The sequence below is a fragment of the Rhinatrema bivittatum genome, chromosome 3, assembly GCF_901001135.1.
Source record: "Rhinatrema bivittatum chromosome 3, aRhiBiv1.1, whole genome shotgun sequence".
Lineage (NCBI taxonomy): Eukaryota > Metazoa > Chordata > Amphibia > Gymnophiona > Rhinatrematidae > Rhinatrema > Rhinatrema bivittatum.
In genome coordinates this window covers 19,574,794-19,601,084 of record NC_042617.1, presented here as the reverse complement: position 1 = coordinate 19,601,084, position 26,291 = coordinate 19,574,794, and the positions used below count along the sequence as shown (strand labels likewise).

Here is a 26,291-nt window from a genome sequence, read left to right as displayed (position 1 = left end):
GAGGGTCCAGAAAATAGTTAGTGAAGAAGGGAATCCGGGTTGCCCTGAGGATATACCGTACATAACTGCTTGGATTGCAGTCATTGAGAATCCTCCGTCGTGGGCAAAGAAGTTAGTGGAGGGAGCCGCCCTCGTAATGGTGGCTCAGGCGTACAAAATGGGGAACTGGAAGTCCCCATTATTAATTAAGGATTGTAATGTATGTAACTGCTATCTGTGAATTGCAAGCACATGTACCAGGGATTCTTTGTTTTTAATTGTTTTAAACCCTAATAAGGAGAGATTTTGGTTTACAGATGCTGCACAAGACTACTATACAACAAATTAATGTACAGTGTTAAGTTAAAATACTGATTTGATTACTGGAGAATGCATTTACTGGTGTTGAAGTTTAGAACTTGATGGCAGTTAAGGGTTAACGGCAGAGATAATTACAGGAGAGAGGAGGGAATCGAGCCAGAAAGAAAAAAAAAAAAAAAAAGACGTTGAGCCAGTGCGTAGTGCATTCAATATGGCTGTGCGTTTCAATGCTGACGTTATTAATCAGAAGCTTTCAGTTTTCTCATATCTTCTATCCCAGTGTCCTCCCTATGCTTATCTTTCTATTCTCTAATACCATGTTAATTATTGTTCTTACTTGTCTCCTATATATTATCTGTTATTTAAAAGTTACATTGGAACGCATGATAAAGTATGAACTCCCTTTTGCTGACGCAGTTTATTTTGAAGCTGTCTCTGGGAAATTTAGAGAAATGATTAAGAATGGGTTCTTTGTTAAAGTTTTTCTTGTTGCTTCTTTGGCTAGCAGTAGTTAAATATGCAGAGCTACTCCCTGTTTTAAGGAACTGGCAAGATAAGACAGCCAAGCATGTGCAGCGCTGACTGTGAGAATTACAGGATGCCGTTTGTAAAAAAAAAAAAAAAAAAAAAACCGGAGAAAACAAAGACTTAATATTAAAAATTTTGATTCAGTGGCAGGCGCAAGATAAGGATTATTGGAAGTTGTGGGCAAGAGAAGGGGCCACTATGCAAGATTAGGAACAAGAGCAAATATGAGTCGGCCCAAATGATAAAGTAGTGGCCCACACACACACACACACACACATATATATATATATATATATATATTGCAATTATGTTCTTTGACCACTGGTGGGGGCTGGGCTCTGGCTATTACCATATGTTCTTAGTGTTTGCAATGTAATTGATACAAGGCTTCCAAGGGTTTGATCATCACTCCTGCACACCTAAAGCGCCCCCCTTGGATCCTTGCCTGCAGATCCAGGTTTACTTTATTGAATTAACCCAATGCCAAACTTACAAGTATGAAGGAAGCAATGTTTTGCAGCTTCTCAGCCTCGTCAGAACTGATTTGCCTCCAGGCGCAGGTCACCTATTCAATTTCCAGATGGACTGTGATCTTTTCATCATATTTTGAGGTGTATTGGAACAGGGATCAGGAAGAGAAGAAAAGGGCCCGTCCCTGCAACCAGGAACTTAATAATAGAGACCCGACATCCGAAAGAAGCTGCAGAAGGCCGAAGGCTTTGAGGGCATGAGCCTCAGCCAGTTAAAAGCTATAGCAGACCAAGTATGTGGAAATAGAGAAGTGGAAGAGAAAAGAGAGAAGCAAGTAGAGACATGAAGGAGAAAGTGACTGTTAGCTGCCGCTCTCGAGGACACGCGGACGGGAAGGAGCCAAGACAATGGCAGACCGCGAAGAGGAGGGGGAACAAGACCCCCCCTTTGGGAAAGAATCAGTGTGCGTACTGCAAAAATGAAGGCCATTGGAAGAGAGACTGTGAAGAATGGCAAAAGAAATACGGGAGCCCTGCAGTGAATACTAACGACAAAAATGGACCTGCACCGACACAAAGGGGCCGAGGAGGAAGGAGATCGGACAACCCCCACTGGCAGATGGTGGGGGAGGCGACAAGGAGCATACAGCCTGAAGAGACCGGGAGGGAAGAATCCCCACTGACCCTCTGGTGGAGATCCACGAGGTAACACAACAAAAATCAGGGGCCTGTTGGACTCAGAGGCCAACGATCTGTCATGACTGCACCAATCGGCCCCCCCGACGAAAGAGACTGTTTCTATAGTGGGTGCCTCAGGTCAGGTACTCACTGCCCCTCTGCAGAAAGAATGAACTATACAAGTAGGCGGGACCATGGTATCCCTTATCGGATGGAACCTGCTGTGTAAGCCTCAGACCACATTGAGATTTCAACCAACAGGGGAAGTTAAAGCCTCCTTCGGGGACCATCCAGTGATACTCATCTGTCCCCTCCAAGAAGAATGGAGACTACATCTTCCCATAGTCGAACGAACCATCGAACATCGATATGAAAACAACACCCCCCTCAACGAAAAACGAAGACAACTGATGGATAGTGTACCCCAAGTATGGTCCGAACAGAACCCGGGAGGAATAGCTATCGACGCTACCCCCATATGGATAGAGATGAAACAGAATGCACAGGTGATTAATCAACCTCAATACCCCATTCCATATATGGCCAGGCAAGGAATCCAGATACATCTGCAGAGACTGTACGACTTGGGCATTCTCCGACGAATCCGATCTGCTTGGAACACCCCTTTGTTGCCCGTAAAGAAACCTGGATCTGATGATTATCGACCAGTACAAGACCTACGGAAAGTGAATAGTCAAGTAGAAGATCTAGTAGCCCTCGTGCCAAATTCATATTCAATCTTGGCTCAAGTCTCTCCTGCATCAAAGTGGTACAGTGTCATTGATCTCAAAGATGCCTTCTTCTCCGTCCCGGTGGCGGAGGAATGTCAAAGATTTTTGCTTTCACATGGGAAGATGCAGATACTGGAGTAAAGCAGCAGTACACATGGACACGGTTGCCTCAAGGGTTTAGGCACTCACCTACGCTGTTCGGTGAGCAACTGGCAAAAGATTTAAAGATGTATCAAGTAAAGTATGGGCCAGTCATACAATACGTGGATGACCTTCTGTTGTTTCGAGAGACGTACCTCGAATGTGCGGTATCCACTCTTCAGCTGCTAAAGACGTTGTACTCAAAAGGGTATCGTGCAAGTAAAAAGAAAGCGCAAATCTGTGAATTGGAAGTAGAGTATTTAGGCTTCCAAATACGTGGAGGAACCCGATGTCTGGGGATTTCTCGCACCAGTTCTATAAGAGATCAACCTGTACCCACTTGCAAGAAAGAGCTCCGAGCGTTCCTTGGAGCTGCAGGATATTGTAGGCTGTGGATTGCTAACTATGCTGTTATGGCCCAACCCCTGTACGACAAGTTGCGGGGTAAGGAATCAGAGTCTCAAACTTTTCAATGGGAAGGACATGAGCTAACAAGCTTACGTCAATTAAAAGAAGCCTTAATTGAACCACCTGCTTTAGGATTGCCAGATGTAATGAAACCATTCCATCTATTCGTCGATGAAAAGAAAGGAATGGCCATTGGGGTATTGACTCAAACTCTAGAATCATAGGAACGACCTGTTGCATATCTGTCAAAAGGAATGGACAATGTTACAAAAGGATGGCCAGGTTGTCTTCGAAGCATTGCGGCTGCATGCTTACTAATTCCAGAAGCAGTCAAATTAACTTTTGGACAAACCTTGAACGTAACAACTCCTCATACTATCCAAGGACTACTAGAAACTCATGGGCCAAAATGGATGACTAATTCACGTCTTGTAAAGTATCAAGCTCTGTTATGTGAAACTCCTGAAATTCAAATACAAGACAGCAAAAACTTGAACCCGGCCACTCTTATGCCGGCACCTGAACCAGTTGCCCATGATTGTGAAGAAGTCATGACTACAATACATTCCAGTAGACCAGACCTGAGGGATCAACCCTGGCAAGGAGCTTGGACTTTATTCACTGATGGGAGCAGCCAAATCATTCATGAGATACGTTCTGCTGGATATGCTGTTGTATCCGAAGATGAAATCATTGAGGCTCAACCTCTTCCCCCAGGAACGTCTGCACAAAAAGCTGAACTAATTGCCCTTACTCGAGCTCTGCAGTTGGCAGAAGGACAAACTGTAAATATCTATACAGACTCTAAATATGCCTTCCTTACAATTCAAGTGCATGGAGCATTATAGAGGGAAAACAATTGAACAATGCATCAGAAGTACGTGAATTACTAGACGCAGTTTGGCTGCCTCGCAAGGTGGCTGTAATGCATTGCAAAGCACACACCAGGAAATCAAACCCTATTGTCAAGGAAATCAGAGAGCAGATGAAGCAGCAAAAAGGGGCAACTCGGGAACCCTTCCAAGCAGTATTAATTGCATCGAATCATCAGGCTTCAGGCAGTCCTGGAGCTCATCACCAACGACTGCTTTCGCTCTTAAACTCTGGGCAAAACAAAATACCAAAATTATGACTGCAGTGTACCAGAATAGATTGGTTTTAGATTACCCTCTGGCCCAGGAAGGAGGGTTTGTGGAACATTTAACCTCTCCAATTGTTGTTTACAGGTAGATGACCAAAACAAGGTTATCCAAGACATCACTGATCGCATGGTCAAGATGGCACACGTCCCTGTCCAGCAATGGAATAGTGCTTGGGACTGGACCAATGGATTCCGTGGTTGGTTTTCCATGATCGGTGGATTTAAGAGCTTGTTTGTTATCCCAGCCAGTTTAATTCTGTTTTGTTTTTTAGGACCCTGAATTATTCCTTTCTTGCTCAAACCGCCTTCGTCGGGTGATGAAGGACATTGCTGAACGCAAAACAGCCACGCAGCTTCTGTCACTGTACATGTATTCCTCTGAGCCTATAGAACCTGTTTAACCATCCTCATGTTTTATCCTGGGCCATCTTCCCATACATGACAAGTTCGGGCTACAAAGGGGGGTGGAGCCATTAGGGCCCATCCGTCTCAAACCCGTGAAGAAACCATCGGACTGTTTGGGAAATTAGGGCCCCCTGAGAACTCAAATTGCTAATTTTCCTTGTTTCTGTTTCTTTCAGCTCCACAGTTGCGTTGTGATGGTGTGATACTTTTCATAAAGAATGATAAGTATCAAAGGGGGGAATGAAGGGGTCTGAACGCTTCAACCTGACAAAGGACTTCATGTACCAGAATTCCCTGCTTCATGACGGGTTTACTTACAGTCTGCAATACAGCTGTAATTAGGACATTGAGAAACTCTCTGTCAGCACATTGCACATTTTCATTTTTTTTGGCTTCGCTGTTCTTATTCTCTGATAAGCTTTCACTGCTGTAACCTAGATTAGAACAATGGATGTATTATGTGATGGGCTGTATTACTGCAGACTCGCGAATTCCTTTCCAGAACTGCAAGTCCCAGCAGCCTCTCCTGCAGAACATGGGAGAAGTTTCACGAAAGTTCCAGGGTGTCTAGGGAGGGGGTCAGTAGCCCCTTCAGCCGGAATATGCTTGCTCAGCAATGCTTAGAACGCATGTGTAAAAGATAAGAACTGTAAAGTGCATAAGAGTCTGCTCCTGAAGGGGAGGGGCATGCAGTTGTACTGAGCCTTTGTCTTAGCTGCATCTTGCTGGCAATAAAAGTCTATCTTTACGGATCAGTTGTCTGGACCTCCTTACTGACTAAAAAGAGACGGTTACATAAGGACCAGCGGTAGGATTTGAATCCCCAACTTTGTTGGTTCTCAAGCTGCGCTGCTCTAACCTTTAGCCCAGCGATTCTCAGCCAGCGTGACGCCTAGCACCAGCAGGTGTGTGTCGCACGCTTCCTGGTCTCCCGCTGCTCTTCCCTTTCTCTCCTCCACCCCAGCGAGACGCAGATAATTCTTCGATGAACACTGCTGCCGTTCCTGCCCAGGCTATCAGCACATTCAAGCCTGAAGGGGAACGGTGACAGCAACATGGCCTTTTCTTCTTCTTCCCGCCTTCGCGGGCCGGACGAGGAAGTGATGTTCAGCGGGGCGCGCGGGAAGAAGAAGAAGAAAGGGCCATGCCGCTGCCGCCGCTGCAGCAATAAAGTGCCCCGAGGCTCCCTCCACCTCCCACCGCTGCAGGCGTGCTTCCTTCGCCTTCACCCCCGCAAGCGCAGCGAGGCAGGACATTCCCACGGCCGCATTCTCAGCTAACTGCCACTCCCCCCCCCCCCCCCCCCCCCGCTCTGCACCAGGATGACTGTGGCTCAGGAAAACAGCTGCACACTGCCTTCTTAGCACTGTGGGCCCGGAGGGAGTCACTCCTGCTACAATTCCCAGCTTTAATAGTAGCACACAGCCTGCCCTTCTCAGTTGCCCAGTGCAGATCCAGGAAGCCTCGTGCTGCCGCTGCCATGTGTGCTTGGGGGGGGGGGGGGGGGCAGACAGTGAGACTGATAGATTGAGCCAGCACATGTATTAGTGTGTGAGAGAATGTGTGTGACTGAGATTGTGTGTGTAAGTGGGAGAGAGAGAGACTGGTCAGGGAGGTGACTGGTGTGTGAGCGAAAGAGAGACTGGTTGGGGAGATGACTGACATGAGAGAGACAGAAACTGTGTATGGGTGGGTAAAGGTGGTTTTTCAAGTTTATTTTTCTTGATTAACTGCCATTTTAATTATTGGGTATTATGTGATGTGTGTGCTGTTTGGAATCTTTTATTGGTGATTGTTTAATAATTTTTCTGACTTTTTAATGATTGGATTTTATTCTTAGTTGTTTTGAAGCATTTATTCTGTTTATTATTCTAATTTTAGAATTATTATTTTATATTTCTTGAGAAATGTATAAACAGAAGTGTGCAGACAAAAACTGAACTGGAAACAGCAAGAAGCCAAACTGAATACAGTGCTGCAATGGAAAAACAAAAGCATTAACTTCAAGGTCACTTTATTCTGTATTTGTTGAGGGTCTGCGCATGTTCTGCATGTGTGACCCCAGGTAAGGGGTATTCTGCAAACTTGTAGTTTCTGTGTGGAGATCTATAGCAGCTCGGCTTATTCTGTTTTCCTAATGGGAGGTGCATTAGTGTTTAGGGCCTGGTTTAATGGTTGTATTTCTTGGATAGGGTTGTTACTGTTTGAGTATGTTCCATAATACAGGTATAAGTTTGTGCGGGTTAGTTTGTGTGCATTATTGCAAATCCTGAGAGTCTGTTAGGAGTTTCTGTCTCCATATTTGTAATTGGTGGTGTTTCTGTTCTTGATGAAGGGTGTGTGACCAAGGTGAGGTATTTTTCTAGCATGCAGGCATTTGTATCAATTTTTATGTGTTGTGCTTTCTCATTATGACATGCAAGTAGGGCTGTTGTGCCTGGCTGTAGGGAGAGAATATGTTGCTGTTACTAAGACGACACCAGAAACATCTTTTTTTGTATGGTGAATTGTACAGGGAATGAGCTCTGCAGCCATTGCTGGGGCGGGGGGGGGGGGGGGGGGGGGGGGGGGGGGGGGGGGGTGATTCCTGTGGATGTTTACATTTAGCCCCGTGACGGTCATGTGCTCAGTGTGTCACGCATGTGAGAACCATCTGTCAGATGTGTCCCGACAGCAAAAAGGTTGAGAAGCACTGCTCTAGGCTACTTCTCCACTCTGTGTGAATGAGAACATTACAGCAAAAAAAAAATGGCATACATGCGCATCCTTCCTGGTATTAATTAAATCTGTTGAGGCTCTGCACTACACTTCATTTTTTTCTGTTCTCTGTCTTAGCCACTGTATCAATATCTCATTTAGCTGGGTGCATTTGCTTAATACTTCTCATCAAATTTCATTTGCAAAGAAACAGGATAATCCCTCAGTGGAATGACTCAATAAACCCTTGCTTAATTCCTCATGTGCTCACTTAAAAGAAAACTAGTTGAAGAATAACCGATTCCAGCAGAATTTCAGCCTGGAAAGATTTAGAGGATTAAAGGCATAACCAGTAACCACCACTGGGATTTGGGGCTGCAGGTACCAAACCTGAGTCTTTCTTACAGGCAAAGGCTGTCCACACTGGGATCAGTATTCAGATGGTTTGGGCCTTATGCAGACAAACAGCTGGTTTCACATTTCCCACCACCTCCATTTTAAGGTTGCTATTTAGTTGGATAAGTTGAAAGTGTTCCAGGATGGAATTAACTCTCTGGCTAACTCCAATATTCACAGCTGGCTGGATAAGTTATCCAGTTAAGTTTGTTTGTGCTGGAGGACAGTCCTAAAGTTAGCCAGATAAACGTAGTCCTAGCTAACTAGGACTTTATCAGGCTCTGTTTGGTAGAAGACCTAATCGGCAGTGTAGGAGGAATGCATGTGGGAACAGATCTTGCCTTGAGCTGAAAGAGTGTAGAACTAACTCTTCCTATCTGTGGCATCACCTCAGGTTCTGCTCTGCAGCTCCTCTTGGTGGCTAAAGAGGTAACAGCACCTTAGGAGCTCCGGGTGATGATCACTCCAGGGTGCCACAGCGCATGTGCATGCACCATCGCATTCGTGGAACTGGCAACAACTGGGGGAGGGCAAGCCCCAGCAGCAGAAAGATATGCAGAGCCCCAGAGGTTACCTCATGTGTTCTGTTAAGGGCAGTAACTGCCGCTCTGTGCAGGATACCCCCATGTGTTCTGTTAAGGGCAGTAACTGCCGCTCTGTGCAGGATACCCCCATGTGTTCTGTTAAGGGTAGTAAGTGCCGCTCTGTGCAAGTTACCCCATGTGTTCTGTTAAGGGCAGTAACTGCCGCTCTGTGCAGGATACCCCCATGTGTTCTGTTAAGGGTAGTAAGTGCCGCTCTGTGCAAGTTACCCCATGTGTTCTGTTAAGGGTAGTAACTGCCGCTCTGTGCAGGATACCCCCATGTGTTCTGTTAAGGGTAGTAAGTGCCGCTCCGTGCAGGTTACCCCATGTGTTCTGATAAGGGTAGTAAGTGCCGCTCCGTGCAGGTTACCCCATGTGTTCTGATAAGGGTAGTAAGTGCCGCTCCGTGCAGGTTACCCCATGTGTTCTGATAAGGGTAGTAAGTGCCGCTCCGTGCAGGTTACCCCCATGTGTTCTGTTAAGGATAGTAAGTGCCGCTCCGTGCAGGTTACCCCATGTGTTCTGTTAAGGGTAGTAAGTGCCGCTCCGTGCAGGATACCCCCATGTGTTCTGTTAAGTGTAATATCTGCCGCTCCGTGCAGGTTACCCCATGTGTTCTGTTAAGGGTAGTAACTGCCGCTCCGTGCAGGTTACCCCATGTGTTCTGTTAAGGGTAATAACTGCCGCTCCGTGCAGGTTACCCCATGTGTTCTGATAAGGGTAGTAAGTGCCGCTCCGTGCAGGTTACCCCATATGTTCTGTTAAGGGTAGTAACTGCCGCTCCGTGCAGGTTACCCCATGTGTTCTGTTAAGGGTAATATCTGCCGCTCCGTGCAGGTTACCCCATGTGTTCTGTAAACGGTAGTAACTGCCGCTCCGTGTAGGTTACCCCGTGTGTTCTGTTAAGGGTAGTAACTGCCGCTCCGTGCAGGTTACCCCATGTGTTCTGTTAAGGGTAATATCTGCCGCTCCGTGCAGGTTACCCCATGTGTTCTGTAAACGGTAGTAACTGCTGCTCCGTGCAGGTTACCCATGTGTTCTGTAAACGGTAGTAACTGCTGCTCCGTGCAGGTTACCCCATGTGTTCTGTAAACGGTAGTAACTGCTGCTCCGTGCAGGTTACCCCATGTGTTCTGTAAACGGTAGTAACTGCCGCTCCGTGCAGGTTACCCCGTGTGTTCTGTTAAGGGTAGTAACTGCTGCTGCCATGCAGAAATATTAGACCAACTCTTTCTTTATGCATTTGGGAATCTGCAGTGTTTGTCCCATGCCCTTTTGAATTTATTAACTGTTTGCATCTTCACCATCTCTTCTGGGAGAACATTCCAGGCATCCACCACCTTCTTTGCGAAAAAATATTTCCTGAGATTGGTTCGGAGTCTTCCCCCCTGGACTTTCAAATCATGAACCCTAGTTCTACTGTTTTCTTTCCAGAGGAAAAGGTTTGAAAATTGTGCATCATTAACACCTATCAGGTATTTGAAAGTCTATAATCGTATCTCCTCTGCACCTCTTCTCCTCCAGCCTCTCCTCATAGATCTTCTGAAATAGATCCTCCACCATTTTGGCTGCCTTCCTCTGGACAATTTGCATCCTGTCTCTATCCTTTGTGAGATACGGTCTCCAGAACTGAACCCAATACTCTAGCGGGCGGATTTTAAAAGCCTTGCTCGCGTAAATCCGCCCGGATTTACACGAGCAGGGCCTTGCGCGCCGGCGCGCCTATTTTCCATAGGCCGCCGGCGCACGCAGAGCCCCAGGACGCGCGTAGGTCCCGGGGTTTTTGGAAAGGGGCGTGTCGGGGGCGGGACCCGATGACGCGGCGTTTCGGGGGCGGGGCACGGCATTTCGGGGGCGGGACCGGGGGCGTGGCGCCGGCCCGGGGGCGTGGTCCAGGCCTCCGGACCAGCCCCCGGGTCGGAGGACGGCGCGCCAGCAGTCCGCTGGCGCGCGTAGATTTACGTCTGCTTCTCGCAGGCGTAAATCTACGGAAAAAGGTAAGGGGGGGTTTAGATAGGGCCGGGGGGGTGGGTTAGGTAGAGGAAGGGAGGGGAAGGTGAGGCAGGCTGCACGGCTCGGCGCGCGCCGGCTGCCCAAAATCGGCAGCCTTGCGCGCGCCGATCCAGGATTTTAGAGGATACGCGCGGCTATGCGCGTATCTTATAAAATCCAGCGTACTTTTGTTTGCACCTGCTGCGCAAACAAAAGTACGCGATCGCGCTGTTTTTAAAAATCTACCCCACGATGAAGCCTCACCAAGGATCTGTACCAGGGGATAATCACTTCCCTTTTTCTGCTAGTTATTCCTCTATGCAGCGCTACATCTTTCTGACTTTAGTTACCGCCTTATCACATTGCTTTGCAACCTTCAGATCACCAGATTCAATCACCCCAAGGTCCCTGTCCTGCTCCGTGCACGATAATCTTTCGCCTCCATCACGTACGGCTCTTTTAGATTTCCGCACCCCCTGGTGCACGACTCTGCACTTATTGGCACTGAACCACAACTGCCAAATCTTCGACCACCAAGTTTTCTTCAAACCCTTATCGTTCTCTCTACTCCTTCAGGCGTGCCCACTCTGTTGCAAATCTTACTTTATCATCCGCAAAAAGGCAAACTTTTCCTTCTAACCCCTCCACAATGTCGCTCACAAAAATATTGAACAGAACCGATCCTTGAGGTATCCTCCTTAGCACCGTTCTCTGCGCGGAAGGAGCCGGCAAACAGAACACAGACTCCGCCAGGACTCTGCAGCAGCAGGGGGATCACAGACAGGCCAGCCAGCTGGGAGAAGGAAGCACGGGTAGCAGACAAGAAGCCGGCAAACAAAACTGAAACCCGAGCCTCATGGTAACTGCAGGTCTGGTCCTCAAGGGTGCAGAGGGAGGAGAGAGGGGGACCAGTGCAGAGAGTCTGCAAGAGGGATGCAGAAAAGGTGAGGGAGCAGGCACATAATAGGAGGCATGCGAGAGTGGAGAGTGGAATGAGAAGAGCGCCCGCGCTCCCAAAGCAAGCAGGCCCACAAACCTGCCTCTGACCCGCCCAATACCATTCACCCCCTAACATCACTGACTCCAGCCACTGACGCCACCTCACCCGACACATCCATATCCTGAGACTCAATTCCCTACACAGCCCCCTACGGCCACTCATACTGCACCTACCATCAGAAAGCCACTCGCAACACTCACCCCACCATACACCACTGACCCCACCACCACCAGCACACACTACCCACTCACTCCCCTTACACCACCAACACCACCACTGTCACGCACCATCCACCACACAACCTGCACTGCCCACCCCCACACAGCCACCAACACCACCGTAAACCCTGCCGCGATCACCTCACTGTCAGCAGCGCCACCACCACCCAACCACCCACACCACCAGAAACCTAGTCACAATACTCAGCCCCCTCCCCTGCAAATCTACTTTTTCCCTGGTGAGTCCCCCCACTCTCACCCCAAAAACATTCTCTCTCACACACACACACCCGCCACACATCCCTAACCACAGCCACCTACCCTGACACAGCACTCATCTTCCTCCCCCACACATCCACTCACCCTTTCATACCACATCACACACAACCCATACATGCCCCCCTGCACAGCCCTCCCCCCCAAACCCAACTCCCCTGCACACCTACTCACCTCTGGCATTCATCCCCTCACATCACCACACATCACCCACACCACAACCCCCTCCACACATTTCCACCCACAGCCACTCACAGCACTTAAACCATATCACAACAATCACCTCCTCCTCACAACGACTCAGCCCATGCTAGCACCACTAGGCCACCCGCACAAGCACCCTTCACCCCCCTTCTCCCTTCGCTTTTATACCATTCTGCTTCTTTTTCTAAAGCAGCCAAACAGAAGATTCAAGTGGACAGGCAAACCTTTTGGATGTTAGCTACCCGTTCACAGGAATTGATCTTTCTGGAAGATTTCAGTGATTTCCCATTAGACCGAAACATCTCTACTTGGAGTTTTACCCTAAAATCGGCCACAGACAAATTGGCCCTGCCTTTCTATTGATTTCTTTCCACCAACAGAGACTATGAACGGTTCCACTCTGTCTAGGCTAGCAATATTCAAACGTCGACTTCGTCAAATTGAAAGAAAGTGGCATAAGGCCAAATCTTATGAGGCTGAACCAGAACTCAAAGCATTAACTAAGTTCTACCTGTGTCAAATTACACAAGCAAAGAGAAATTACTTCAGTAAGCTTCTAATAGATCTCATCTTTTGTTCAAGCTTGCAACCAGTTTCTCGGGCTCCTCCACAGAGACATTCCCTGTGTCATTGCACTTAGCAGATGGTTTCGCTAAGGCTTTTCATGACTCTCCTACTACCCTTTATGCTTTTGTTGAACGTCTGTCATCAGCAGATGAGAACGGAGCACTGACTAGCAGATTTTCAGCATTTAGTAAAGTCTCTATTGGCAGCCTGCAGTTAATTCTGAAACAAATGAAAGCACCTTCATCTTCGTCCTTAGACCCACTCCCTTTCAAATATATTAAAAAATCCAGGTCTCGGCTTACTTTCTTATTTGGCCAATATCACTAATTCTAGACTAGACCAAGGTGGTTTACCTGATTCTCTAAAATTAAAAAAAAAAAAAGAGAATCTAGACCCTAATTCCAATGACAACTCTAGACCAATATCAAACTTCTTTGCCCTATCCGAAATGATTGAAAACATTGTCTATTTTAAATTGATTTATTTTAAGAATACATCTATAACCACTATTCCTTAAATCATAGCAGTTTACAAATATGACATACATAATAAAAATAAACTTATGTATTTACTAAGATCAATAAAATAAAATCACATAAATAAGACCAAAAAATAGTATTAAACTACTGGTAACAGCTCTGCACCATAATTCATTATATGGCTGTAATATCCTTGAGAAATCCCTGGTCTTTCATCCAAAGCAATCTGGTTTTAGAAAAGGCCATAGTTAGAGACTGAACTAGTCTCTTTGCTTAACATTAACATTAGTTTGGCTGCTGGCAAAGCTGTACTCTTGGTCTTATTAGACAGGAGTGCGGCTTTTGACGCCATTGACTCTGAGTTGCTTCCGAAACTTATGTTTGATATTAGAAATTTGCGATTGAAGTGGTTTGATTCATTCCTCACTAACAGAGCTTGTCATCTTCTCAGGCCGATAGCATGTTCTGGGGGGTCCCACAGAGCTCTATCCTTTCCCCAATCTATTTAATCTTTACCTGGCCCCCCCTGGCAACGCTTATTCAGAGTCTTGGTTTCTCCTGTTGTTTTCATGCTGATGACATACAGATAGCCTCTCTAGATCTAACATCTGATGATAGCATGTCTAAGTTTAATCATTGTCTCTCTGAAACATAGAAGCATAGAAATGACGGCAGAAAAAGACCAATCGGCCCATCCAGTCTGCCCAGCAAGCTTCACACTTATTTTCCCATACTTATCTGTTTCATCAATCACCAAGTTCAGAGCTCTTGTTGGTAACTGTTTGATTCAAATTTCCTGCCATCCCCTGGCCTTGATGCATGATCCATGAACTCTACATCACTATAAACATATTTGTAACACTATGAACAGTGAATTTTACCCGTAAACAGTACCTTCCTGGTACACCCGGTCATGACCTACTTCACTAAACAATTATTTGTCTTTAATGATTTATTGTAACTGAACCTTTGATGGCACCTGTTAGAATGTACGATAGTACAATTTCCCCACATTAATTTATGTGCCAACTTGTAAACCGTTGCGATGGTAGATAACTTAGCGACGGTATAGAAAAGATTTTAAATAAATAATAAATAAATAAATAAATAAATAAATAAACCTCTAAATTTCATGAGTTATTAAACACATTCTTTTATAGAAACTTTTATGCATTGGATACCAGCTGATTGTTTTGTTTACAATTTTTGGATATGCTATAAATTTTATATATTTTATCTCATTTTAATTACTATGTGTGTTTACTAGTGCTTTACGCATAGGCGGGTTATAAATAAATAAATGAAATGAACTAAAATTCCAACCACAAATCATCTGAGACACCACATTCCATTCCCAAAAGTTCAAACTAAGGTGAGCATCTGCACATGCATAGCAATGCTTATCTGATACCGAGGGCCAGGCTAGCATGCCGCTGAAGCCAATGCAGGAGACCTCAGGCAGCGCCGGGCCAGAGCACTGTGGTAGTGGTGCTGAGAGGACCAGAAGTAGAAAGGCAGCTGGGATTTCCAGGGCTCCAACAGCAGAAGAGAAAAGAGGCATGGTGGATGTAGAAAGAGCTGGTGATGTTTCCCAGGCCCCACCAGAGGCAAGAAGATGAGGCTGGAGGTAGTAAAGAGAGGGGAAGGGATGGTAGGAGAGGGCTGCATGAGAGTTAGAGGAGACGGGAGGGGATAAGAGAAGAGGAGAGGGAGTGAGTTAGAGGAGAGGGGGAGAGGAGGGAACGTGGAAGGGGACAAGTAACGAGTGTGATGAGGAAATTGTGTGTGCACACTTAAATCTTCCATCTCTACTACTTATATCCCCTCATACACCCTATCCCCTACTATCCCCCCACACCCATCCACTCCACACATATACCCCACATCCACCCCACCTATCTACACCACTGTCATCACAACCACCATCGAACCCAATCCCCCTACACACACAAAGAGGAGGGGGAGGAAGTGAGGAGTGGGAGTACAAAATGGAGAGTGTCCAGGGGGAAAGCATGCACACATACAATCCAGCTCCAGCATAGCCAATAATGCCTACACACCCTCCTCCATCTCCCCCCCCCCACACACCCCCTATTCCATGTGCACCCTATATCACTCCCACCTTCACACCACTTCCCGAACCACCATCACCCCATCTACACCATCACATCACCACCACCTCCCCCTCCACACACACACACACACACACACACACACACACACAGGGGAGGAACAGGAAAGTGTGGAGAGTGCGAGGAGAAATGATTCTGTATATGCACCCACAATACCACCCCTCTACTCTAATACAAACATACATCTCACCTACACCACCACCCCTAAACCTGCACACATGGGGGGAGGACAGGGAGAGCAGGAGCACAACAAATAATAGAATTCAAGGGGGAAACCGCGCCCTCTCTCTGCTCAACACATATCCCCCACCTACCTCCACTCCCATTCCCCCCCCCTGTTAGCCTATCGATACACACTCCACCATGCCCTCCCCAATGAGCCTCACATATGCACACATCCCTCCCCCTGCCCTCACCCCCCCCCCCCCCCCCCCCCCAAAGAGCAAATGCAAAACACCCGCCCACCCGGAGCTCCTGTACAGGTCTTGGAGTCATAAAATGCGCTCTTTGAAGTCGGCAATTCTAAACTCTTCTTTTTGGGGGCTTCCCTTAACATACGAGCATGGAGCGGCATGGCCAGGGATTCTATAGCTCTCTCCTCGCCCTTTCTTTCGGTAAAGTTACCAAGCAGCCTGTCAGTACATTATCAGTGAGTTACCCTCCTCAGCCATTCCTTGCATTTTACGCATAGTCAGGAACACAGAGTCCAGAGTGGAGAGAGCAAGGGCACAGGGTCACTTTTGCACCTTCCTCCTGCACAGCCTGCGCCATTTTTGCTGTACATAATAAGGGTGCCGGCCAGGGGGCAGGCAGGCCCAAGCCAGGCCACATTCGGTTTTTGTGTTGGGAATGAGGTTGAGAGGTAACTGGGGGCCCAGCCAGGCAGGTCCGGGCTCTGGGTTCATGTTTTGCTGGATGAGAGGGGATTACTAAGGCTGCAGGAGACCCATTTTTATTTTTTTTTTGTAATGATTTGTTTAGTGGGTTGCTTTTTTTTTTGTTTGGAGGGGGGGGGGGTTTTCACATTTAATGCATTTTTTTTTCGGTTTGCAAGTGAACCGAACTTCAAAAAACATTAAACAAATCTAAAAACAAACAAACAAACAAAATAAATGAAAAAGCAAACCAAAACGAAAAACTGGGGGCTACACATCTCTATAATCTGCTCACTAATTGCTTCATGAAATGTCGTTTACTGCTCTTCTCACCATTAAGGATTTCCTTCTTCTGCCTTACTCTTCCTCCATCCCCACATGTCCTCATTCGAGTCCATATTGTCTGGTCCGCAGTTATGCACTTACATAGCCTAATTAGCTGCCTAGCTTTCACCAAGCCTCCCAGGAACCAAGATAACAGCAGTTTATTCCTCCTCCTTGGCTCGCAGTAACATATCCATTTGCTAAACAATGGCAACGTAAACTCACAAGCATAGCAACTGTGTTTATGGAACGTATATGAAAAACCAATCCTGAGCTCAGACCCTTCACTGGGATCTAAGATGAATATGTGACAATAACCAGAGACGTGTCAGTGTCATCCAACATGTAAGATGCATTGTTTACAGTTTTGTAAAGGTTTTTATCCTATTGGCATAATTTAGCCTGGATTCTGTTTCTGCATTTCAGTTTCAGTGATTTCCACTTATAATTGTATTTAACCCTTTCAGACTCGCATGGATTTTTAAAGGCAGTACTTCACTGAATATCAAGCCTCCACACATCCTATTCTGTCCAACATTCCTTTCAAATGACACCCTCTGCTTGGAGGATGCACCAGAGGGACTTCACTCCGGCACCTTACCCCTGAGCGGAAGACACCATTTTGATGTATGGCCTTACATTATAATTTCCATATTTCAAAATGGCACCCTTCTCTCAGAAGGAAGGTGCCAGAGTAAAGTCACTCCGGTGCATCCTCCAAGAGGTGGATGTCATTTCAAGAAGACATTGGATGGAAGAGGATGTATGGAGACTTTGTTCCCTGTCTCCAGGCATGATCCTGGGCCAAGGCCTTGGTGACAGGACCCCAGCCTTGGAGTTTGAGCCGGCAACAGGACCCTGGCCTTGGCAACAGGACCCTGGCTTTAGGCCTGTGCTTAGGCCTAAGCCAAGGCCTCAGCATTGTGATCTGGCTTCCGAGCCGAGGCCCAGGTGATGAGACCTGGCCTCCGGGCTGGGCCCTGGCATCGGGTTTTGGGGCCTAGCCTGTAGGCTGGCACCCAGCACTGGCCCTGGGCCTTGGCAATGAGACTTGGCCTCCAGGCAGGTGCCACTGCCACTAGAATATTTCTTAAAGAATATATGAACACATAGGTTCTTTGATACTTCTACAGGGGCATCTCCCCTCTGCTTCCGTACAGGGTGCTAAATTCTTTTGCTGTGGTTCTGACTTAAATCACAAGTTCCAACAAGAATCACAAAATACCTGTTGGTGCATATTAGATGTTGCTAAAGACATGTTGATGAATGTTGATGTAAAATCCATAACTCTCTTTTGCTTAAATGCTAGTATTTAAAATATAATTTGAATCTTGTTACTACTCAATGCATAATTAAGCTCTGGAATTTGTTCCTGGATGATATGGTAAAAGCTATTAGTGTAGCTGGGTTTAAAAAAGGTTTGGACAAGTTCCTGGAAGAAAAGTCCATAAATCATTATTAAGGTGGAGAAATCCATTGTTTGTGCCTGGGATAATTTATTTATTTATTTAACAGTTTTTTTATACCGACCTTCATAGTAAATAACCATATCGGATCGGTTTACAATTAACAAGGGAATAGCTGGAGTAACAATTCAAGTAAACGATAGATAACAATAGGTAGGAATAAGTCAAAAAGTTACAATCAACAGGGAAAGAGAACTTGGAAGCTTGCAACAAGCTGGAAGGAAGATAAGGCAGGAAATAAATATAAAGTGTTACCATAGAGCGTACAGGTTAAAAGCTTAATAGGTGATTTAATCTGGAAGTGTCAGAGTCCATTGTTCTTGAGTATAAATGCCAGACCGGGTAAGAGTGAAGGACAACTAGTGATAAGCAGCTTGGAATCTCTCTACCCCTTGGGATCCTGTCAGCTACTTGTGACCTGGCTTGGCCACTGTTGAACACAAGATACTGGGCTTGATGGACCCTTGGTCTGACCCAGCATGGCAAGTCTTATGTTATGTTCATACTGCAGTAATGATAACAGCATGAATAAGCATTAAAGTCTCTATATTGCAAAACAAATTTAAAAAAAAACAAACGCTTGACGTTGATATGGTTCCCAACAATACTTTTAATGAGATGTGAAATGATAAAATTATTCTCTATAGCTAGCTATTTGTACCACCTCTCAATACTACAAGTGCTTCTCAATAAATGTGTGACTTCTCAAAGTTTAGGATGGTAAAGCCAGTTAATTCAGTTTTCAATATGGCATTTCCCCGCTCACCCATTGGCACAGGGCAAGTTTAATTCTCTGTTCCCAATGCAAGCGAAGAGTATTAAAGGTGAACTCCATTGTTACCCAGTCCTTTATCTCCTGCCTCTCCTCTGGACTCGCATCCTGACACCAGGCATTCTCCTCCTCCTCTCCCTTCCAGTATTAGCAGAATGACACAACTGTTACTCTTTCCTCCCCTCTCCCCTTCTCCTCTGGATAACTGCGAGTCCTCCTGCATCTGGATACTGACGATCGACGAGTTCCTTCTCAGAACAGAAGACAGAAAATAATGGAGACCCTGGTTAATGGGTACTCAGCATTTATCTAAAACAGCATCAAAATACAAAAGGGACAGAGAGGGTGGAAACAAACTCCTATATCCAAAATGAAAGGCTCCAGAGAGCCATTAAAACTTAAACAACAGAAACATTCGGGTACAGCCACAGCAGGCTACACCTGAGAAGGGAAACAGAAAAGCCGTATCCTAAGATGGTAGTCGGAGGAACTCGCCATGCGCTCTCTTCCACATGGGGGAGCTACCTACCCACATTTTTACTCTGTTTTCTCTCCACACAAATGCACTATTCTGTATACTGTTTCTAGTAGAGATCCAACAGCATCTCTGCACACATGCATCCACCACCCTCTTCGTAAAGAAATATTTCCGTAGATTACTCCTGAGTCTACCCCTCATTCTACAGCCTCCTTTCTGTTGAAAGAGGCCCACTTTACCTGCATGGAAACCTTGGAGGTATTTACATGTCTCTATCATATATCCCCTATCCTGCCTTTCTTCTAGGGCATATATGCTTTGGAACGAAGACCACTGACTATTTTAATCCTCTCCAACCGGTTTCTCTCCTTTTGAAGATGTGGTCTCCAGAATTGTACACAGTATTCCAAATGAGCTCTCACAGGGTCTTACAGTATATAGAAGAAATATCATCTCCTTTTTTTTTTCCTGCTGACCATTTTTCTCCCTATGCACCCAAGCATCTTTCTAGATTTTGCTGGTACCTTAAACACCTGTGTGACTACTTTAAGATCAGCCGAGACGGAGATCACGTGATGCACTGAGGAGAGCAGACGTGAGCTCCCCTCCCGGGCCCCCTTCTCGTGAATCCAGCCCCATCTGCAGCGCTGCCTTTTAATTCTCTGCAACTTGTTTCAGTCGCTATCGCTGCATTCGATTGAACTTTGGTAATCGCAGCAGAAATGGCCTCAAGGTTGGCGAGAAAAGAGAAGGAAGAAGCAAAGGCCTGAAGAGTGTCTCTATCCCCGACACTCTAACATCTATTTATTTATTTATTTATTTAAAATTTTTATATACCGGCATTCATGTTGCAAACACATCATGCCGGTTTACATATAACAGGGGTGTACAGTAAACAATTCAATAACCTATTTGTGTAGAAGGAAGCAGTTACAAATAACAAGGTAATAGAACTGGGAGGAGAGAAGAAAAGAAAGAGAATAACATTAGGTATAGGTATTTACATTAGTAATAACATTTTTACATGTGGAAGTGGTAGAATCTGGCTGAATAGAATTAATCGGTGTCCGGGAAAGCTTTTTTAAACAGCCAGGTCTTAAGTCTCTTCCTGAAGGTTGGGAGGCTGGGCTCCTGTCTAAGGTCCGGTGGGATGGAGTTCCATAGAAGGGGGCCGGCTGTTGAAAAGGCCCGATCTCTCAAGGTAATGTGTTTGGTAGTTTTGGCTGGGGGCACTTGAAGAGATCCTCTGAGTGTGTCTCTTGTTGGTCTGGAGGAGTTATAAATTTGGAATGGGACTTGTAAGTCGAGTGGGGTGTGTTGATGGATGGTTTTGTATATTATGGAAAGAGATTTGTAGAGGATTCTAAAGTGAACAGGCAACCAGTGGAGATCTTTTAGGATTGGAGATATATGGTCCCTCCTCCTGGAGTTTGTCAGTAATCTTGCCGCAGCGTTTTGTAACATCTGGAGGGGTCTAGTATAGGAGGAAGGTAGGCCCAGAAGGATAGAGTTACAGTAATCGATCTTAGAAAAAATGATAGCTTGTAGAATGGTTCTGAAGTCCTGAGTGTGGAAGAGTGGTCTAATTCTTTTCAGAACTTGGAGTTTGTGGAAACAGTCCTTGGTGGTTCTGTTGATGTAAGCTTTAAGGTTCATCCGGTTATCAATTAATACTCCTAGATCTCTCACCTGTGTAGTAGTTGGGATAGTTGGAGGATTAGAGATGGCATTATTATCTGGGGAGATGAGAAGCAGTTCTGTTTTAGAGGAGTTTAAAACTAGGTTTAGGTTAGCCAGGAGATGTTTAATTTCGAAGAGACAGTTTTCCCAGTGAACCAATGTTTTTGTGTAAGATTCTTTAATGGGTATCACGATCTGGATGTCGTCGGCGTAGAGGAAATGTTTGAGGTTAAGGTTGGAGAGGAGTTGGCAGATAGGTAAAAGATAAATGTTAAAGAGTGTAGGTGACAGTGAGGGGCCCTGGGGGACACCTATGGATGCGTCCATTCGTGAAGATTCTTTGTTCTGTATCTTAACCTTGAAGCCTCTGTTGGCGAGAAAAGATTTAAACCATGAGAGAGCTGTGCCTGAGATACCTATAGAAGCCAGAATGGAAGTGAGAATGGAATGATTGACCGTATCAAAGGCGGCTGATAGGTCCAGTAGAATTAAGAGGAAGGATTGGCCTTTGTCAAGGCCCATTAATATGAAGTCAGACATGGAGATGAGGAGGGATTCTGTGTTCAGTGACTTGCGAAATCCGTATTGTGATTGGAATAGGATTTTGTTTTCTTCTATGTATTCGGAGAGTTGAGTATTGACAACTTTTTCTAGAATCTTGGCTATGAATGGGAGATTGGCGATAGGACGGAAGTTGTTGGGGTCTTTAGGATCCAAGTTGGGTTTCTTGAGTAGAGGTTTGATGGAGGCCAATTTGAGGTCGTCAGGATATAGTCCTTGGGAGAGTGAGCAGTTTATGATGTCCGACAAGGTTTTAGCGATGGAGTCAGGGATGGCCAGGAGCAGTTTGGTGGGGATAGTATCCAAAGGATGGGAGGAAGGTTTCATTCTTCTTATAAGAGTTTGTATCTCTAAGATAGAGATGGGTTCAAGTGTTTCCAGACCATTGTTGTTGAGGGATGATTGTTGAAGAGACTGGTAAAGAGCAGGGTCCAACTCCTCACCAACCTCAACCTAAAACACTTTCTCTACGCAGACGATATCCAGATCCTGATCCCCATCAAAGGCTCATACTCGAAAACCCTCGACTACTGGGAATCCTGCCACCAAGAAATCAAACGTCTCCTCAATAGCCTAAATCTAGAACTAAACTCCTCCAAGACCGAAATACTACTCATATCTCCAGAGAACAGCAATCTCACCACTTCTCATCCAACCAACCCACCAACCACTCAAGTGAGAGATTTAGGAGTGGTAATTGACAACAGGCTGAACTTCAAAGCCTCCATCAACAGAACGACCAAAGACTGCTTCCACAAACTTCAAGTTTTAAAAAGGATAAGACCTCTCTTCCACGCCCAAGATTTCAGAACGATCCTTCAAGCAATTATTTTCTCAAAGTTAGATTAGTGTAACGCTATCCTACTTGGTCTCCCTTCCTCCTACACCAAACCGCTCCAAATGGCACAAAACACAGCAGCCCGTTTACTAACAAACACCAGGAAAAGAGACCATATTTCCCCAATTCTAAAAGAACTTCATTGGCTACCAATTCACTTCAGAATCATCTACAAATCCATCTCCTTGATATACAAAATCATCCATCAACACACCACAATTGACCTACAATTTCCTCTTTGCTTACATAACTCCACAAGACCTACCAGAGACGCATACAGAGGATCCCTCCATGTACCCCCTACTAAAACCACTAGTCACATTACCTTAAGAGATCGAGCCCTCTCCACAGCTGGCCCACCGTTATGGAACTCCATCCCTCCCGATCTCAGACAGGAGCCTTGCCTCCTAACCTTTAGAAAAAGACTCAAGACTTGGCTGTTTATGCAAGCTTTCCTGGACTTAAATTAATGCATCTCGCCATCAACATATCCAACACAGCAGCTGTACCAAATCTCCTTGTATATAATTTAGTCTCTGCTAAACTATCTTTATTTCCTCTGATCCCAGTTCAATAGTCCTTGTTAATTGTAACTGCTTTCTTCAACACGTTATTTCTGTTTTGATGTATTTATTGCACCCCTGTTTATTTGTAAACCATCATGATGTGATCGCTTCATGAATGCCGGTATAAATAAATAAAATAAATAAGTGCCGACCCGATGCCTGAGGAAGACGGTGGCCCCACTGAAGTAAGTCATGCGGCCGCGGACATTAAAGCTGCGGTGGTGGGGGCACTAGAACCTGAGCTGAAGAAAATCTCAGCCAAGCTAAATGAGTTAGCAGATTCTTTTGCTGTTTATGAAGCCCGCTTTACTCAGGTTGAACAGCGGGTCTCTGACGTGCAGGATGGCCTACAGATCGCACAGGAAGAAATTGTTACAATGTTTTTATTTGTTAAGTTTCTTATTATATTTGATGTCGAATTGGGAAATGTTTCTACCATGTTACTCTCTGCAGTTATTCACATTGTTAATTGTAAACCGGGTTGATGTGATTCATATCATGAAACTCGGTATAATAAAAATAATAAATAAAATAATAAATAAAAAATAGCGCAGTTGAAAGCAGTAGGGATGTGAATCGTTTTTTGACGATTTAAAACAATCGTCAGATATATTTTAAATCGTCAAAAATTGTTAGAGCCGCAATACAATAGCAATTCCCCTGATTTATCGTCAAAAAATCGTAAATTGGGGGAGGGCGGGAAAACCGGCACACCAAAACAACCCTAAAACCCACCCCGACCCTTTAAAACAAATCCCCCACCCTCCCGAACCCCCCCAAAATGTTTTAAATTACCTGGGGTAGAGTGGGGGGTCCCGGCGCGATCTCCCGCTCTCGGGCCACGGCTGTGTTAATAGAAATGGCGCCGGTGGCCCTTTGCCCTTACCATATGACAGGGCAAAGGTAGCGCTGGCGCCATTTTGGTTCCTGTCACCCGACGTCACGAGTGCAGGAGATCACTCCCGGACCCCCGCTGGATCCCCAGGGACTTTTGGCCAGCTTGGGGGGGCCTCCTGACCCCCACAAGACTTGCCAAAAGTCCAGTGGGGGTCTGGGAGCGACCTCCTGCACTCGGGCCGTATTGCCAATATTCAAAATGGCGCCGGCGCTACCTTTGCCCTCACTATGTCATGACCTCCTGCACTCGGGCCGTATTGCCATTTTGAATGTTTTCTCTCTATCACAGGAATCTCGAACTCCCAGAGTCTTCAATGCCATAAATAACGTGCTTTTACTGGAGAATCCACAGCCTCCCTCATTATCAAAATACTATAAAATTTTGCGAAGGATTGTTTCCCCGGATCCCTGTTCTGTTTTGATGGCACGTTGGAACAGGGAGGGAGTGTTCACCTTGACTCCCTCGGTCCTTCAGTCTGGTTTCAGACTGAAGGACCGAGGGAGACCGAGGGAGAGAGAAATGCAATTTAGATTTTTGAGCTGGGCATACGTAACCCCTTATACCAGATATTTATATAAACTATCAGACTCATCTCTATGCGTCAAATGTCACCGGGCATTGGGTTCTCTATCCCATTTGTTTTGGGATTGTCCCCCGATGAAATGTTTCTGGGGCCGTATCGCAGCCTACCTTGCTGGAATACTTCATGTCTCGCTTCCCTTATCCCCCAAACTGTTTCTGTTTGATTGTATTCCCCCTTTACAGGTTAGGGGTCAAGGACCCCTCCTTCTACTCAAGAAGGCAAGTGTGGTTGGGAAACATACGATTCTTCGACTCTGGACTACAGCAGACTCTCTATCATTTTGGATGTGGTGGAATCAGTTCCATCGAATGATGCAAATGGATAATATGGCCTCTTGGTTCTCCCCGCACCATCGTCGGAAATTTTTGTCAGTGTGGAACAGCTACATACAAACGCTTCCTCATCGGGCCAGGAGTTTGATTCTGAATGACTGACTGTTGTGGGTTCCTGCGTAGACGAACTGTGGATGGTGATGACACCATTCCGTTGTTGTTCTGGGAAGGAGTGGTTTTGGGAGAGGGAGGGGGGATCAGGGAGGGGTGGAGGGAGGGTTATGGCAACGCACTGAGCTCAGCAGTTTGATGGCTTGTTATATTTCTTTATTTAATTAAGGTCATGTATTGTTATTCCCTGCAGAAGACTCAGAGCGTAAGTCTCGCAGGATGGTGTTATTTAGTATTGCAAATAAAAATTGTTGAAACATAAGATCAGCCGATATGTCACCCCCATTCTTTCATGCTCAGAAGAATTTCACCCCCTATATTGTACTGCCCCCCTGGGTTTTTCCAGCCCAAATGCATGACTCTGAATTTTTTTTGCATTAAATCTTAGTTTCCTAGCATGTAGCGGATGGACTCAGGACCAATGGGTATAGTGTGCTCCTGACAGCAGTTGGAGATGGAGTCAGATTTCAATCTGACGTCAGCACTACAATATACCCATGCAGGAAGTTCTGCTCTTCAGTATTTCTCCATCTCCTTAGCAGTTCAGGACTATACACACGCTTGCACAGCATTAGAAAATCCAAACCAAAGAGAAAATTTAAGAAGAAAGAATCTTACCTCTAGAAACGAGCCCCGCTCTCCTGCGGTGATACCTAAGGGTCCCTCCCCCAGTCGAGAATTCCTGAGGTGATTTCCGAGATCCCTCAGAGGTAGGCCTCGGTCCGGTAGCCTGTTGCCAGCGTGGACTTAGCTCCCAGGAACGGGAGTGGCTGAGAGGCAGCGGGTGCAATACCGAGCGCGGCGGTGAAAGTAATCTTCCCTCTACCCCCACAGCTGGAGACCGCCCAGCACCAGACCGGGAAACGCCGAGACAAGGTAAGGTAGAAAACGTTCTTAAGTCTCCGGTCTCCGAGGCTCGGACAACTGTACAGATCGGCATCCGGCATCTGTCCCATCGAGTTGATCAGCCCCGTCTGGGCTAGACCCCGATATGGCTCGAGGGTCCTCCCACGTGGAGACCCTCCGGGGTTGTCACCATCTTGCTCACGTGGTCGCCAGCACCATTTTCCCCCCTTGATCACCGTTCTGTCCGCCTAACTGAGCCGTGCACACAGCGGCGAGCCGGGCGCTAAACTTACTTGGGTGCACAGTGGCACGCGCTTAGGTGCCGTGCGCACAGCGATGCGCACGAGGGTACTGGGCGCATAGCTACCCGCTCAATGGTGCTGGGCGCACAAGTTACGGCTGCGCGCACAGCATCGTTTGCATCCCCTTGGGCGCACATACTAGCCTGCACGCATATCTTCGCTGCTTGCACGCACATCTTCGGCGCACCCAGAGCGCATATCTAAGCCTCCCGGCGCGCGCACATAAACACATAGACCGTGTTTTCAGCGACCCTACGTGCACAAACCATGGCATCACCGGCCAAGAAAGCCAAGGCACAAGCCCAGCCTTCC

At 46.2% G+C, this 26,291-nt stretch overlaps 1 long non-coding RNA gene across 1 annotated transcript in view; it reads left to right on the top strand.

The window, feature by feature from the left end:
• Window positions 1-24,284, top strand: part of LOC115088480 — a 41,011-nt gene extending 16,727 nt beyond the window's left edge. The window contains exon 3 of the long non-coding RNA XR_003855783.1: window positions 24,094-24,284. This is a non-coding gene — a long non-coding RNA (uncharacterized LOC115088480). The remainder of the gene's footprint in view (window positions 1-24,093) is intronic.
• Window positions 24,285-26,291: the final 2,007 nt, after the last annotated feature.